The sequence below is a fragment of the Capsicum annuum genome, chromosome 3 (assembly GCF_002878395.1).
Source record: "Capsicum annuum cultivar UCD-10X-F1 chromosome 3, UCD10Xv1.1, whole genome shotgun sequence".
Lineage (NCBI taxonomy): Eukaryota > Viridiplantae > Streptophyta > Magnoliopsida > Solanales > Solanaceae > Capsicum > Capsicum annuum.
Window position 1 is genome coordinate 180,330,414 of NC_061113.1, and position 18,014 is coordinate 180,348,427.

The following is an 18,014-nucleotide window of genomic DNA, read 5'->3' on the forward strand; positions in this document are numbered from 1 at the left end:
CATGACCCAGGCGGTAGGTGCCCCGTACACCGCTCCAGTATTTCAGCAAAGTATGTTTAGAGGGACATAGGGTCCCAAGGGGGAGATACCTCATAGTGTTATGATGTTTGCATATCCTTAAGTTTATTTAGATGCATGTTAATATTCTTCTAATGAAGGTAGCATCAGTTATCATTTTATTGTCAGTCGTGCTTCCAAAGGTCAGTTCAGTTAGACCTTCATGCATTAGATATGCACGTTCAGTAGAAAGAGTTCAGCTTGTCAGTGCGTGTTCAGCTATACATTCGTGAGATTAGCCTAGCTATGAGTCCATGCATCACATGTTCATGCATGCTATGAGGATTCAGCTCCAAGTAGCTTCAGTCGAGTGTTCCATGTGTTAGAGATCCGTGCCCAATATGAGTACTCAGTATGTTAGTCGTTCTAGATGCGCAGTCATGCCTTGAGATATTTCTGTATCTTGAGTAAGTTCTGTTGATCAGTATTCCCAGATTACCAAGCGACATTCGAGGACGAATGTTCCCAAGGTGGAGATATTGTAATACCCCGCAAAGTTCTCTTCTAGTCTGAGCCTTAGAGCGTATCCAGCAAAGCAGAAAATCTGAGTCTAAAAGTTTCAGAAGTATCTTACCAAGTATGAAACACTTTAAATCGTGTTTAATTTCGCTAATTTATACTTTTAGTCATGTAGATCATTGGACAAGCTTTCCATTGATACCAATTTCATCGAAATCTGACATCGGACAAAGAAGTTATGGCCGTTGTACTGAGCGTTGTCAGAATCGCAGGTTTGACAGTCAATCTGACGGACCGCCAAGTCCTTGGTGGACATTCAAGTGTCCTGTTAGACCAAGGTAGTGGCTTCCTCTTTTGGTCATCATGTGATGGCCAAAGTGGTGGGCCGTCAGAAAGTTGACGGACCGTTAAGGGGCCCGTCAGACCGAGGTAAAATATCCCATTCCTGGACCCTGAGTGATAGATGATCTAGTGGACCGTCAGATTTTTGACGGACCGTCACTTTGACTGTCACTCCGAGGCAGAACATCCTAGTTTTGGCACTTGAGTGACGGACGACTTGGTGGACTGTCCTTCCATCTGACGGACCGTCAGGTCGACCATCACAGACCCCAATCAGAATTTTCTAGACAAATTTTAAATGGGCATTTTGGTCTTTCCACATCCTCCTCCAGCTCTATAAATACCGAGCCAAGGGCCTTCAACTTTATTTTTTTTCTCTCTTTCACCCAAAAATTAGGGTTTTTAAAAATCAAAATACTATTTTTTCCTTTCATAAAAATTCAAGAGGGGTCAAGAAGGATCTAGAGAAATCAAGAACTCCTTTTAAGAGCCTTCAAGAAAAGAAATTCCCAGGTATGTAGATGTTGATTCTTGGGTCCCTTTCATCCAAGAAGCTTAAGTACCCCTTTTTAAACTTAAGGATTTTATGTTTTGTGATATTCCATGATTTGTATGAGTTGAAGTTGATGTTACTTGTGTTGTTGAGTTTGGATTCATGATTGTTTGCAAGATTTATGGTCTTTGACCCTAGTATAAGGAATTTATGTGATGTTGTGATGAGCCCTTTTGAAGTTGGTATCTATGTGAGGTGTTCATGACATTAATATGTAGAGATGGTTGAATAAGCGGAGTATGCACCTCATAGGTTGGATAAAAGGTTGAGGTGAAGCATAGAGGGGCATTGTAGTATGTTAAAGGGGAAACCCAAAGTTGTGGGCTAGTCCATGAACATCTAGTGTTTTATAGAATGCCTTAGTGAGTGGAATGAGCCATAATAATAATATGGAACCCCAGAGTAGGTGTAGAACCAGACATGTCAAGTGGTTGTCGAAAGACCGTAGTGAGTAAGTTGAGACGAAATAGGGGTAAATCTCCCAAGTGAGTGCGCTTTGATTTATTTTAAGTTTTGATATATGCTAAGTGGTTAGCAAGAGAGTAATGACATGATAGTGTGATGTTTTCCTAAAATCTCATTATATCTAGATATATGTCGAGACCGATATAGGTGTAAAGTACTTGATGCAAGACTTCGTTGAATGGGGTATAATTTAATAGCATGTATTCCTTAAGGTAGTTTATGATGATGAATCGATATTAATGACCCCATAAATATTAGGAGCGATCCTTTGGTAATCACGATGGTGAATAAAGGTTTATATTTCCTAAATGATAGATGCGATGCCGTAAGGTTTGTGAGGGGGAAAGTATGTTATGATTCTGAAATGCTTAGAGTGACCCCTTGGTAGTTGTGATGATGAGTAGATGTTTGTGAATCCTTAGAGGCTTGAGGTGATGTTCTAATGATTGTGAAATTTAATATATGGCATGATTTCTAAGTTTCTTGTGAATATGCCTGAATGGTGGTAATAATGCATGAATGTTTGTGATGCTTTACTTCTATGTTATCGAGTCCTGGGGGTATTTATACCCAAAAATATAGCGTTGTCTAGAGCCCGTGTCAGTTTCTCGATAATTCCAATCGAGCCATGATTTTCAGAACTCAGTGAACTATAGAATCTGTATCCTCAGACAAGTGCGAAGTTTAATAAAGCTCAGTAATCTCAGTTATCTCTGTAATCTCTGTATCTCTAGTAATCTAGCCTTAGATCTGTACTCAGCCCAGTCCTAATGGAACTCAAGTGATTCAATTCTAATCTCAGAAATGATTCGAATAATCTAATCAAGCTATGTATCGTCAGTCAGATACCGTGATTCAATATTGTTTCCATCAGATATGAAACCAAGTGATCTCTGCGTATTTCAGCCAGATCATTTGAGAAACATGATCATGTAAACAGATTCAGCTTTATTGTATTCATTCTAAGGATTCAGTGAGAGTCTTTCAGTTGGGAGTAGAAACTAGCACCGAGTGAAGGAAGGGATGGCGATTTATTTCGTTAGAGAGAGAGGTCGGAGTCGTTAGTAGCAATCCTTGAACTCCAGAACTGCGTAGCCAACGTAGTATACATGAGTCCCCATCAGTAGAGGCTATCATCGTCGGAGTGGTTGACTATTATATTGCCTCAGGTCAACTTTCTGCGAGGGTCATCCCATTAGAGAGGCTTGACCCGAGAGTGAGTCTTTATCCGTGGCACGGTATTGACGCCCTTATAGCTGGGGTTACAGGTTGTACCTCATCCATGGTAGGTCGGGGCATGTCGGTTAAGTAATTACTTTACACAGTTGTAGTTTCAGAAGTCAAGACCATATGGTACAGTCATTTATTTCAGTAAGAAACTCAGATAGTTCCATTGATTCATGGACCATCCCGTCAGATAGGCTTGGCCTCATATACAGATACGTACTATCATATTTAAAGATCTTCCATCAGAGAGGCTTTATCTTAGTCTCAGATCATGTCGAATATTCTTATTATCATATTTAAAGATCTTCCGTCAGATAGGCTTGGTCTCCTTCTCAAAATTTATTGAGTATTCTTATTGTCGAATTTGGATATAATCCTATTTTTTTATCATTGATAAAGCTTCTGAAGTTATCTGTTAGAAAAGTTGAATCTCTAATTCTGTCAGTTGAAAGCGGTAAGCTCAGAACTCAGTCTTTGATATAAGTATACTTAGATCCTCAGTTATCAGTAGCAGATGAGTCAGTGGTTCAGTATCCCAGTGATGGTAGTGAGTTTAACTCGTAGTAAAGCGGTACCCAAGTTCAAGTCTCTAGAGTTATGGTGATTATGAGTATGATTTATGCATTCTTGTATGTGTGCTTGTTTTCGTGCGGTATTCTCATGATCATTTAGGTTATACATATTTTGCATGTATGAGCCCTTGCATTTTAGCCTTAATCCATCTACATACTCGGTACATTTTGTGCTGATACATTTGCGCTATGGTGTCTCATTTGATACTATAGGTTTAGAGGCACAGGACCCAGAGTATCATCAGTAGATCAGTCCTAGTCAGCAGCAGTGGCAGTGAGTCCTCTTCTTTTGAGGATGAGTTTCAGTTTTCTATTATTGTAATCAAAATTTATTTACTTTTAGTTGACGGAGTTAGTTGGGGACCTGTCCCATAAACTCCACAGTTCAGTCAGAGTAGAGGCTTTTCAAACGGATGTATTGTACAGTATTCAGTTTTATATTTTGAGTATTTATAGATGAGTTGAACCTTATGGCCAGTTTCTGTATTTATTCCTGATATTATGCAGTGTACGGGTACAAATATCAGTAAAAGGTTAGCTTATGGTCCTTCAAGGTCACAAGCACCGTGTGACATCTCGGGATGAGATCTTAGGGTGTTACAAGTACTCACCTGAGAGATATGACCAAGTCTTTTTTTTTTTTAAATTTGTGATTGCTTCTGCTATTTCCTTCCACAGTTGTCCCCTTGGGTGTATACCTGCAACAATATAAAGTTAAGTTAGATTAATCATGTACCTATTTTTTCATGGACACCTATCTCCTTGCCATAATCAAATTTGAAAGGTGGCACCGAGTCATATGATAGGTCAGGTTGTCTTGATCAAATCATGCTTTAGCCTCTACACACCTCTCCTTTTTATATTATTGCTCATCTTTTGTCAGGGACCAGGTCCTTTAAAATTGACTATTTCAAAATATGACATCTTCACTAGATGTATCTTGAGAGAGAGAGACTGACTTTAGACTTTTCAAGCTTAGGCTTTGATCACTACCCTTTGAGATCATTCTTTAATCCAATCCTTTTTCTTACACCAGAAACACTCACACTTGTTGGATTTGGGGATCCACTTGATTTTGAGTTCCTAGTAGAAGATAATGGAGTAAACGGTTTCCTTTTAGTCCATCCAGGTAGAGACTTTTTTTTTGCATTTTTTAAGAGCTTGAAGCCTTTAGGATGAGAATTTTCTTCCTGAATACAATGGGTACCGTTCATTTTTTACTTTAATCCAACATTGACAGTCTACCTTTGTGTGCTCTTCCCGTCCATAATAGGTGCATGAAGATCTGTGAGACTTGTTCCTATCATCATGAGTAATTTCTCTTCTATAACCCAGAAGTTGCAGTTTTTATTGATAATCAAGTTCTATGTTGTTATTTACACTTTGACTAGTTAAATTAGAAGAGGTCTTTGGAGAGGTTGTCCATTTAGAAGATTTGTTAATCTCTTCTCTTAGACAGACCAGGTCCCTTTTCAACTCTTCATTTTTGTGAAATGCAGACATAAGATGACTTTGTGAATCCTTTAATTTCTTTTCAAGTTCAATCTGAAGCTTTGAGGCTTCTCTCTTTTCTTTTCCATTTGAGTCACCCACCTTCTCCAGTTGTCTCATACAACATAGATTTTCAGATTTCAATTTAATGACCATTTTTTTAGCTTCAAATATCCTAGGGTTAAGACAATCAATTTCTATTCTTGATCTTTAATTCATTTCTCTCCTTTTTTTGCCTTTTATGTTTGGCAAGAAGGAAAACAAAGAATCATAGATAATGGGACTTTCTTTCATTGCTAGCATAGATTCACCTCCAGTCTTCTCATCTTCATCTATACTACTGATGGAGTCTTCTCATACTACTAGACCTTGCTTTATAGCATTCTCAGTTGCTATTGCTTTCCTCCTTGATTTTTTAGGATTTTGATTACTCTTTTGTATCTGGCACTTTCTGATGAATGCTTTAGAACAACCATTTTTACGACTGCCTCGAATCTTACTATTTCCTTTGCCAAGATGAACATTCTTTTTTACAGTTCTAATAATTTTTGTTGCCAAAAGTGTAACATTGTTGTCTTCTTCACCTCGGTCAAATTCTAAAGCCTTCAGGTTCAGAAATTCTTCCCTTTTTGCTTCATTTTTTTCACCCCTAGTTCAGCTAAAACGGCCATTATGATCAGAAAACTCTAGGTGTAAACCTTTTAGAGTGAACCCACTTTGATACCAATTATTTAACCCTTAGCGGTTGCACCACACAGTGAGGGATCAGGTCCCTCAGGATTAATTATAAGTGATAGAACTATAGTGCACTATGAGGTACAAGGAAGTGCAGAAATGTAAGAACACAAGATCTTTTATGTGGAAACTCAACATGGGAAAAACCACGGCTTGCCCTCACAAGAACCTCTAAATCTACCATAATCTTCCTCCTTATTATAGTAAGATTTTATCCTACCTCTAGGCTCCTTTCGCTAGTAGTAACTCTACTACAAGCTCATCTTAATAACTCTACCAAGGACTCTCACTGCACTGATTAACTCTAATCAGTAACAAGATTAGGTAACTCTACCTAAGAAGCTCTCTCAAAAAGAAAACACTACTCTTATAACATGAGTAGTTCGGTTATAATTTAGCACTCACTCAAGAACAAGTTCAATTTAAGCATAAACAGCCAACTAAGAACTTGAAGTGTTGAAATGGGGTTTTGCTGCCTCTCTTTTCACTTATTAGAATGTGCAAAAATTAATTATTGAAGAGGCATCTCTTTTCTTTTATATCTGGGTGATGATTAGGGCTTGAAAGATTAGGAATATCTCTCTAAGTCAGTACAAAATAGCACCAAATAGCACCTACAAGTTTGTTACACAAGATGACAAAATTGTGCAAAAAGTGCGTTCCAACTGTATTGAACCTTGCACATCCAGGGACCGGTCCCCTCATAGTTTAGTTGTTCATCATCCGAACTACATATAACTAAAATGATATGGGTTAATAATTGAAGCTATATGCGTTAAAAATAAAAACATTGGTTATATTATTGAAGTCATGCTTTATAAGTGAGCATGATTGAAAGTGGAGCCTTGTGCATTGAAAGTTAGCACAGGTTAAAAATGGAGATCTTGCGTTAAAATTATATATGCATAAGTTGAAAGGAGTCCAATCATAAAGTTTTCAAGGGTTGAAAGTTGGAGTCCACGTGTTAAAGCAAGTATGGATTGAAAATTAATTTTTATTTTAAAGATGGATTAATAGTAGAATTGTTGAAAATTTGTTTGAAACTTTTTCTCCACATTTAGTATCTTGACTTTTTTGACAAAAACTTCATTGTCGTCGAGTTTTTTGCAACTTTGATCTCAACATTTCCTCAATCTGAACTATCGAACCATTGAATCATAGGCTCTAATACCACTTGTTAGATTTAAAATTTGTCTTATTGTTTGCAAACCATGGATGCGATAATTTTGACGAAAAGGAAAAATATATTATTAATATGATTTGGTCAAATGACCTATATATGAAAAATTAATATTGAAACATATTAAACTAATTAAGAGAAATCTCTCTTTAAACAAAAGTCTTTGATGGTTATATTGTGGATGCTATTGTGTCATGATTTGAGAAGAAAGATCCTCTATTTATAGAGGTACAAAATCCTTCCTCTAAGAAAGAAAGATAATTCTAATAATTAGAAAATTCAGGGCAAATTGTAACATAGATTGGGTTGGTTAGTTAATGAATAAGTAAAGCATGATATGGATTAGAAAAAATAACTATGGGATGGATGTTTGAGTTATTATATATTACATAATGTTCGTGTAGGGTTATTCTCTGCTGTTGTTGGCTTAGGATATTATATATACTACGTGTTGCTTGTGCAAGGGCTTTATTTGACATTATTGGCTTTATTTGTGCATTTAACTGCCTTATTTCTTAATATGATGCCTATGCAGGGTCTTGAATAGATACTATTGGCCTTATTGAGCACCATTTACCTTTATCACGATATAAATATTTGAGTTATGAGTTGATATGATATTAATGTTGTCTTACATACATATTTATTCCAATGGTGCCCAAGTAGAACTGATATTATGAATTATTGACATATTGAGTTAAGTTCTGTGCTCACTTGTTATCACAATCCAAATGACCATGAGTGGCCCTCACACTAATCTTTCTGTGGAAGAACCATCTAAACCAAACCTTTACCCAATCACTTAGTCAATATCAAGATGATATTATCGTAAAATCAACTTAATAATGACAATCCAGAGCTAATCATTATTAATATGGAAATCAAATAACTACTTATTGAAATCCCCAAGTCCAAAAAGTCATCGTATAAGAACTTCTAAACAAAAATCATGTCTAAAGAGTTATCCAAAATAAAGAAAATGAAGAGTGTCTCATTGCCCGAAAGATAGACAAGAACTAATATGATAATCTATGGCAGTCTGGAGATGGAGTGCTCACCTTTGAATTGAGATCAACTATTAAACACTTGAGATGAGGTCGTGTCTGAGCCTCTAGAACACTTTCTGTACTCAAGAAAAGAAGAGTACAGGGTAGTATTAGTACAAACCACTATATACTAGTAGGTATCATAGGCTAACCCAATGTAATAGTGTGTATGCAACATAAATCGAATAACAAGTAGACATGCATCAACACATAGCAAGTATTCGATGAATAAGAAAATACATCAATGGAGGGCCAAACATTGCTTACAAATAAGTCGCATAACCATCAAGAATATCAACTATACCACAAACATCCATAGAATCAACAACAATACCATAGGTAACAATTATGTCCTTCTAAACCTTGCAATTACAACACCAATACATTGTTATCAAATTATCAAACAACACAAACTCCCAAAATCAACATTAATCTATACACACATGCTAAGATTCTTATTTTTGCCCAAATATCCATCACCTATAGGGGACAATCAAAGTCTATGTACCATACCAACATGGTACTTGATCCTCCATGATTAAGTAATGGATTTGATGTGTTTTTGGAGTATTTTACAGGAAATTAGGTTTTGAATGCTAAGTTCAAAAAAGAAGATAAAAAGTGATGTTTCTAGCTGCTTGATAAATTTTGGGTATTTGTGACACTTTCCGAATTGTACGTGACCAAAGCATGCGATGAAAGTTAAAGATTTGAAGCTTGGTTAAAAGTATTGGAAGTCCTGGCACTTACCTATGTCTACATGTGGTCTATATAAAACTAAGGTAAGTTCTAAAATTGATGATCTCGAGAGTAAAAGGACTAAAAAAGAACTTTTGGCACTTACCAATGTTAACATGGGGACCGCATGTAGTACATGTGGGTAAGGTAAGTGCCAGAAGTCCAAAAATCTGCAGAGTAGAAGCATCAAGACTTTTTTCCTAAACATGTAGGTATCTATATGCACCCAAGTCCAGGCCACATGTGGGCACCTATAAGTGGCCACCGACCTCAACTTTTTTGGATCATTTCGAACTCAATTCCTAGGGTATTCATGTATCTCAATACACTCCTATGATGTTTTTAAGTCCTATTATGTATGGTTTGTTAAGTTTTCCTCTTTTAATAAGGATTTTGATTTCTAGGGTTTCTTGTAATCTATAAATACCCTTTAGACTTTGTATTCATTATTGACTTATTCACATATATTCAAGGGTAGGCCCTTGGGGGATATCCTTTACTCTCATTGTTCTTGGTTTGTTATTCAATTTAAGACTTTGGGATTTCTTCTTTCATTATTATGTGATTGATTTTGTAATTTTGTCTGTGGATTCTATGATGATCTCATAACTATGAGTGGATAATTCCCTTATCTAAGGTTGTGGGTACCCTGGCAGATTAACAAAGTAGAGGAAGTGCCAAGTCATTCTGGATAAAGATTCTTTCATGTAATGGGTTTTCTTTGTTTTGATTGCTTTCTTAATGGGTGCACACGTTAGGATCCCGCCTAGATTATTGCTACTTTCTCCAAAAGAGGAGTAGTGACTAGGAAAAGAAGATCACAACAGTAATTTGAAGTTTAACTATCGATCCACATTTCTAGGTATTATCTTAGTAAGATGGTTAACTATCATCTAATAACTAGAAACTCAAAAGGTAATAGTTAACTGGGATCCAAGATAAGGGTTAGTAAGGCAACATCCTGCGACTCAAAAAGTAAAGAGTGAGATCCGTCAGTGAGTCAAAAAGACCATTGGTGGTACATAGCTTATCAAATTCAGCATGTAAGGCATTGGAATAGTTCGACAGTGCACGATAAGCCTACAAAGTTGAGAAGTCAGGGTGAACACAATCCTAGTGTTCACCTACGACTAATTACAACTGAGGTTGATATTTGCTACTTATTCGATATTGCTACTCAAATACTCCATTTTGACTGATTACAACCGAAGTTTATATTGGCTACTTATTCGATATTGCTACTCAAATACCCTTATTTACTTCTCTATTTTTGCCCGTTGATTACAACAACTGAGAGCTGTGATTCCACGTATTCCCTTGGGATTCAACCCCAACCTTTGTTGGGTTACTATATTTGGTAGCGACCACATAATTTTCAGAGTGAAGGTGTAGCTTAGGTGTTATTAAATTTTGGCACCGTTGTTGAGGAATATAGTTTCAGATTTCTTGATTGAAGTTGTTGGAGTTATCAGGTTTTATTTTATTTTGTTTTACTTATTTTGTTGACCTACTCTTCTTGAGCTAACAACCTAGCCAGAGGAAGTATGGAATGATGATGACTCCTTATTTGTTGATCATTATCCTTTTGATATGGTGCATTACTGCAAGAGTGTGGTAAATATATTATTGGAACATAATGAGAGCATGCTTGACACATTGGCACTCCTAGAAAAAGGAAGACAAAAGCTTATTCAAAAGGTTGATAGGTTTGGCTCAGATATTCACTACTTATAAGTAGAATTGGATGCAAAAGCTGCTACGTGTAATGCCCAACAACCTAGTTATAGGTGGTGTGAGACTAAAATTTTTTTGACAAGCCAACTGGAGGAGGAAGAGTCAAGAATAGCTCAACTCTTATGTATAGTGTCATACTTAAGGAGAACATACTAGAGTTGTGTTGGGATATAAAGAAGGATCCAATTCTTGAGTTGGGGCGTATTGGACTCCATTCAAAGCATTTTTCCACATTGTGTTTGGATAGTCAAATCTTGATCAAGCCATCCAAACTTGAAGAAGAGTGCAAGGAGGAGGAAACATATGTCTATATTCTTGAATTTGCTGAACCAAAATCAAAGAATTACATTCTTCATATAAGGTCCAAGAAGTAAAACATGCCATACCTATTTCTTAGGTCCTTTATTTTTATACCTTTGCCTCTGGAGCATAATGGGAAATTAGAAAAATAATTAGGGGTGAAATTCATAAGTTCAAAGTGGAAAGAGAAAACTGAAGGCAAATTCTTGGGGTACCTTGATGAAGTCTGAGTAATAAAGGTACCCATGGGATTATTGGGGAAGTCTGAGTACCTAACTAAGCCCCATCATGCCGCAATGTGAAATTAGGCCCTGCTTGGGAGGCAACCTAAGGTATTTTGTTGTTTGTATTATATTGGTGATTGAAGTCAGATCTCTACACCTATGGTGCTACATATATGTTTCTAACTCTCTTTTATTAGCGGTTTGATGCATTGAGGACATTGCATGATTTTAAGTTTAGGGTGGAGCTACTTGTGGGTCTTGATGTCATCTTATGGTTTTTGTTGTCATACCTCTTTTCCTCGGAGTGTTGTTCCTAGTAGAACCGACATTTTTAGGCATATTGTATTTTGTTTCATGATATTTTGTGTTTAACTAGGAGAAAAATGAGTATCTAGGATAGTTGACATTTAAGAAAGATGATACCCCATTGAACTGTGTGCATGTATATATATGTGACTATTGCAGATCTTGTTATGACATTAGAATTAGGGACATAATAATCATTGTTACCAATTGCATGAACCCAAAAAGTAGTATCTTGTGATGTAACTATATGCCATGTGTGTGAGAGATGCTACTTAGTTTTCTCTATGTGTTAAATCCAGAGCTTGCTCGATTAGTCTTTCCTAGGTTGTAGGATAGTTGGTTAGGAAAGGATCATTGGACCTTTTTGATATTAGTCCACTTTTAGCCTACATGACCTTCCATGTGTGAATTATATCCCTTGATCCCGATTTTAAGCTTGAATGCCTATTTTCTTGTTACACCTTTCACTTTTCCATTTGGGTTACAATGAACCTATTTTGGCCCTGATCCTCTTTGGACATTATGCATCTTAACTTAAGCAAATTACCTAAGTTGAGGGTGGCTATCATAGAGGTGGATAATATAGAGTGAGTATGAAGAAGGGTAAAATAAGAGAAAAGAAAGTAGAGTTGGGTGTGGTAGCAAAAAAAAAGAAAAAAAAATAAGTTGAAAAAGAACGATTAAGAAAACCACACCCAGCCTAAATGTGCTTAAAATAAAAAGGGAGAAATAAGGGTGGAACATAAAGAAATATGGTAAATAGGTGGACCCAGAGTTAGTGTAGTGTCAAGGAGGCTTAGTTACTTGATATTCATATGTACCATGCCAGCCCCCCAAGCCTACATTACAAGCCAAGAAAGTCCTATAGTGATCGTAACTTGACTGTCTAAAAACTAAAGTAAAGAAAAATAAGGGAAAATCTATGGTATTTGACATGCATTGAAAAGAACTTCTTTTGTGAGTGTGAGTGTCTCTTGACCATCCCTGCATTGACAGACATTATTTCATATGAGTGAGTGAAACTTCTTTGTTATGAGGGAACATGGGTTGTATTGCTAGTTGCTTACTTGTTTGGGTAGTGTAACTTGTATATACACAAGGTTGTTTGTTACTAATGTAATGCCATAGATTAAACCCTTTGTGTCACATTGTTGTGTTTCATTAATACACATAGTTGGTTTTAAAAGTATTGAACTTGGAGAGGGTAATGATCTTGAGCTTGGATTTAATGATTAACTACCATAGTATCTTAGTTTTCTCTTGGTTAAGCTCATTGTATTGTTTTGTTATGTTTTGTTGCCTGAGGACATGCAACGTTCTAAGTTGAGGGTGTTGATGTGCTATGAATTTATAGCATTTTAGACACTTAAAACTATGAGAATATGCATGTACTTAAGGCTATTTTTTTGGATTTGATGTATTTTTGGAGTGTTTTGCAGGAAATTAGGTTTTGGATGCCAAATTTAAGAAAAAAATGAAAAGTGATAATTTTGGCTACTTACTTGATCAATTTTGGGTATTTGTGACACTTTTTGGATTGTACGTGACCAAAGCATGCGATGAAAGTTGAAGATTTGAAGCTTGGTTGCAAGTATTGGAAGGCATGGCAGTTACCTATGTCTACAGGTGGACCACATATAGCACATGTGGTATTTATAAGACCAAGATAAGTTCTAGAATTGAAGATCCCGAGAGTAAAAGAGCTTAAAAAGAACTTTCGGCACTTACCTATGTCAACATGTGGACCGCATGTAGCTTATGTGGGTAAGGTAAGTACCAAAAGTCAAAAATTCCGAGAGTAGAAGTTGCAAGACTTTTTTCCTGCACATATAAGTGGCCATCGACCTCAATTTTCTGGATCGTTCCGAAATCATTTCCTAGCATTTCTACATATCCCATTTACACTCCTATGATGTTTTTAAGTCCTATTATGTATGATTAGTTAAATTTTCCTATTTTAGTTAGAATTTTGATTTCTAGGATTTCTTGTAATCTATAAATACCCTTTTAGGCTCTGTATTTATTATTGACTTATTCACATAAAATCGGGGGTAGGCCCTTGGGGGCTATCCTACACTCTCATTGTTCTTGGTTTGTTATTCAATTTAAGACTTTGGGATTTCTTCTTTCATTATTGTGAGATTGATTTTATAATTTTGTCTGTGTATTCTGTGATTGATCTCATAACTATGAGTGGCTAATTCCCTTAGCTAGGGTTGTGGGAACCCTAGCAGATTAACAAAGTAGAGAAAGTGCCAAGTTGTTCTAGATATAGATTCTTGCATGTATTGGGTTTTCTTCATTTTGATTGCTTTCTTAATGGGTGCACACGTTAGGATCCCGCCTATATTATTGCTACTTACTCCTAAAAGAGGAGTGACTAGGAAAAGAAGATCACAACAGTAATTTGAAGCTTAACTGTTGCTCCACGCTGCTAGGTATTATCTAAGTAAGATAGTTAACTATCATCTAATAACTAGAGACTCAAAAGGTAATAGTTAACTGGGATCCAAGATAAGGATTAGTAAGGAGAAATATTGAGAGTCAAAAGGTAAAGGGTGAGATCCGTCAGCGAGTCCAAAAGACCGTTGGTGGTACATAACTTATCAAATTCTGCATGTAAGGCATTAGAATAGTTCGACATTGAGAAGCCAGGAGGAACACAAGACTTATGTTCGTCTTAGATTGATTACAACCAAAATCAACCAAGCCTTGTTACTTTTAGCTAGTTACTATGAATCCCCCTTTTTTACTTTTCTGCACTGCCTGGTTATTTCAACAAGTTCGAGACAGATTTCTCACCTATTCCCTGTGGGATTGAACCCAACCTAATTAGGTTACTATATTCTAATAGTGGCCTCTTTATCCTTATTAGGAGGGGTAGTTTAGGCATTATCAATCAGTACCCCACGGTCTCACCTCAAAGGCATCAAACTATCTAATAGGACATCTACACCTTCTCTCATACAAAGACTCAAATGGTGCTATATCGATATTTGAATGATAATTGTTATTATATGCAAACTCAACCAAAGGCAGGAACTGATCCCAATGACCTCCAAAATCTATCACACACACATAAAGCATTTCCTCCAATACTTGAATCGTTTGCTCGGACTGCCTGTCGGTTTGAGAGTGAAAAGCTATACCAAGGTCCAACCTAGTACCTAACTCCTCATGCAGCTTTTTCCAAAATATAGAGGTAAATTGAGTACCCCTAGCTGAGATGACAGAAATTGAGACTCCATACAATTTAACAATCTCCTTAAGATAAATCTTGGCCAACTTCGCTGCATTATATGTCATTGAAACTGGAATAAAATGTGCAGATTTAGTCAACTTATCCATAATAACCTATATAGAATCATACTTCCCCAAAGTCTTGGGAAGACCAACAATGAAATCAATGGCTATCCTATCCTATTACCATTCAGGAATGGGCATCCTTTCAAGAGTAATAACAGGATTCTAATGCTCATAATTTATCTACTGGCAACTCTGGCTTTCAGTAACAAAATAAACTATATCATGCATTATTTGAACCCACCAGTAATGCTGCCTCGAATCACAATACATCTTAGTCACTCCAGGATATATAGAATATTTGGAATAATGAGCCTCAACTACAATAGAAGGAATCAAATTATCAACATGGGGGGCACACAAACTCGCCCCTTTATCCGCAACACACCCTCACCATCAAGAATGGCCTCATTGGCCACACCCTGCAAAACCTCATCACAAATCTTGCTCAACTTAATATCCTCAAATTGTTTAGCCTTGATTTGATCAAGAAATATGGACATAGCCACTATAATGGCTAGAAATCCTCCCTTTTTAATCATCTCAAGTCGTATGAACTTGTTATCTAGAATATAAATCTCTCTATCCAAAAGACGCCTGCTAGCATTCAAATAAACAAAGCTACCCATACTTGCTGACTTCCTACTCAATGTATTAGCTACCACATTAGCCTTTCCAGGATGGTAGAGAATGGTGATGCAATAGTCTTTAAGAAACTCTATCCATCTACATTGTATAAAATTCAAATCTTTCTGCATGAACACATACTATAAACTATGGTGATCAGTGAACACTTCACAACGAACCCCGTACAAGTAATGCCTCCATATCGTAAGAGCAAAAACCATAATAGCCAATTCCAAGTCATGACTTGGATAATTCCTCTCATTAGGCTTCAATTACCTCAAAGTATAAGCAATCACATTCCTTTCCTATATCAATAAGCACCCAAACTAGATCGTGAGACATCATAATAAAGAATAAAATCCTTCCCCTCTATAGGCAAGGCAAGAATATGAGCGGTAGTCAACAAGGTATTGAGATTTAAAAAGCTTTTCTCATACTCATCAGACCAAATAAAATGTACATCCTTTTGAGTTAACCACGTCATGTAAGCAATAATAGAAGCAAACCCTTCCACGAACCTACGATAATAGCTTGCTAATCCCACAAAGCTATGAACCTCCGTCACTGAAGTAGGCTTAGCCCAATTCTTAATTGCTTCAATTTTCTGTGGGTTTAACACCAACCCTTCATTCGAATCCACATACACCAAAATTATACATAATCCAACCAAAATTCACACTTAGAAAACTTCGCATAAAGCTTTTTCTCTTTTAACAAACCAAAAACAATCCCAAAGTGATTCTCATGTTCCTCTTTACTCTTAAAATAAACTAGAATATCATAAATAAAGGTAATTATGAAAGAAACTAAGTAAGCATTAAATATTTCATTTATCAAACTCATAAAAAGAGTTTGGGCATTAGTTAGCCCAAAAGACATCACAAGAGACTCAAAGTTCCCATACCTGATTTGAAATGTAGTCTTAGGAATATCATTAGGCCGAATCTTAAGCTGATAATAGCTGGACCTCAAATCAATCTTAGAAAATGTGGATTCACCCTTCAACTGATCAAATAGATCATCTATACGGGGCAAGGAATACTTATTATGGATCGTGACTTTGTTGAACTGCCTATAGTATATACACATATGAAAACTATTATCCTTCTTCTTCATAAACAAGATAGGAGCACCCCATGGAGAGGCACTCAGATGGATAAATCCCTTACTTAACAAATCCTTCAACTAAGCCTTTAGCTCCCTTAACTCAACTGGAGCCATCCTATAGGGTGGAATAGAAATAGGACAAGTACCTGACTCTAGATTAATACATAAATCAATGTCACGGTCTGGTGGCATGATAAGAAAATCTACAGGAAAAACCTCTTAAAACTCACATACCACAAGGACTGACTCAATTGATAGGACCTCTGCAGTAATGTCCCGAAGATGTGCTAGGAAGTCCAAACAACCCATTTCAATTAACCTCTTTGCACGAATAAAGAAAGTAAGTTTCATTAGAGCAAGACTATAATCACCCTCCTCTCAAGTCTATCCATTTCAGCATAGCCACAGTTACTGTCTTAGCATGATAGTTTAATATAGTATCATACGAAGACAACCAACTCATCCCAGTATTATGTCAAAATCTTTCATGTCTAGAATCCTCAAGTCTGCCCAAGTTTGATACCCCATAAACATAATAGAACAAAAATAATAAACTTTATCAACAACAATAGAATAGCCAATAGGAGTAGACACATGAATAGAAAAGTCAATTAGATCACACACTATGTCCAATTCCATAGTAATATTAGTAGATACATATGAGAAAGTAGAGCTAGTATCAAATAATACAGTGTCCATTCGGTCACAGACAAGAATAGTACCAATAATAACAATATCTGATACCTCTGTCTCAGCTTGCCTGGAAAAACATAGATATGAGCCTTACTACCAGTCTGAGTATAACCTTGCCAAGCTAAGGACCACCTTGATAGGATAGATTACAACCTCTACCAACTTGGTGACCACCATGCCCAACTTATGGTTGACCTCTACCTTTACCACCACCTCTCTTTCCTACTGAAATTAAAGCTTGAGAAGCTTTCTACTGACCAGACTGGCCATACTGCCTTAAATTAGGACAAAACCTCCTGACGTGTCCAACTCCACTGCACTAATAATATATACAAACCAAGGTAGGTCGCTTAGCTAATAAAGATAAAGTGAGGTAATCATCAAAGTTAGATGTCGGATGGATAGCCCCTGATGGGACCCTAGAAGACACCTGCATTGATGACTAAATGGAGAAAGTAGGGTATCCCTGTGAACTCTGACCCCTAGAATAAGAACCACTGAAGTTGTCTTCTCTATGGGCCTTCTTTTCTGCTGTCTTAGCTTAACCCTCTTGTCTTAAACCCTTCTCCTTCTTAACAAAATCAAACATCTCCTGAAAAGACTTAACTGAAGATGTCATCTGAAGTAAATAAATTTGGAGACCTGTATTCAAACCCCTCACAAGAGAATTGCTTACAACATTTATGTTTATAACACCTCCTAGCTTACTGAATTTTTTTTAGCTTTTGATTTATAAATTCTCTATGATCTGCAGTTTTCATGTACAGTCATGTTTTAAATGTATATTTCAGCAAATAACTTATATCCTCAGTTTTACAATTTGTTTGAAATATTTCCATGATTTAGTGCATGTCT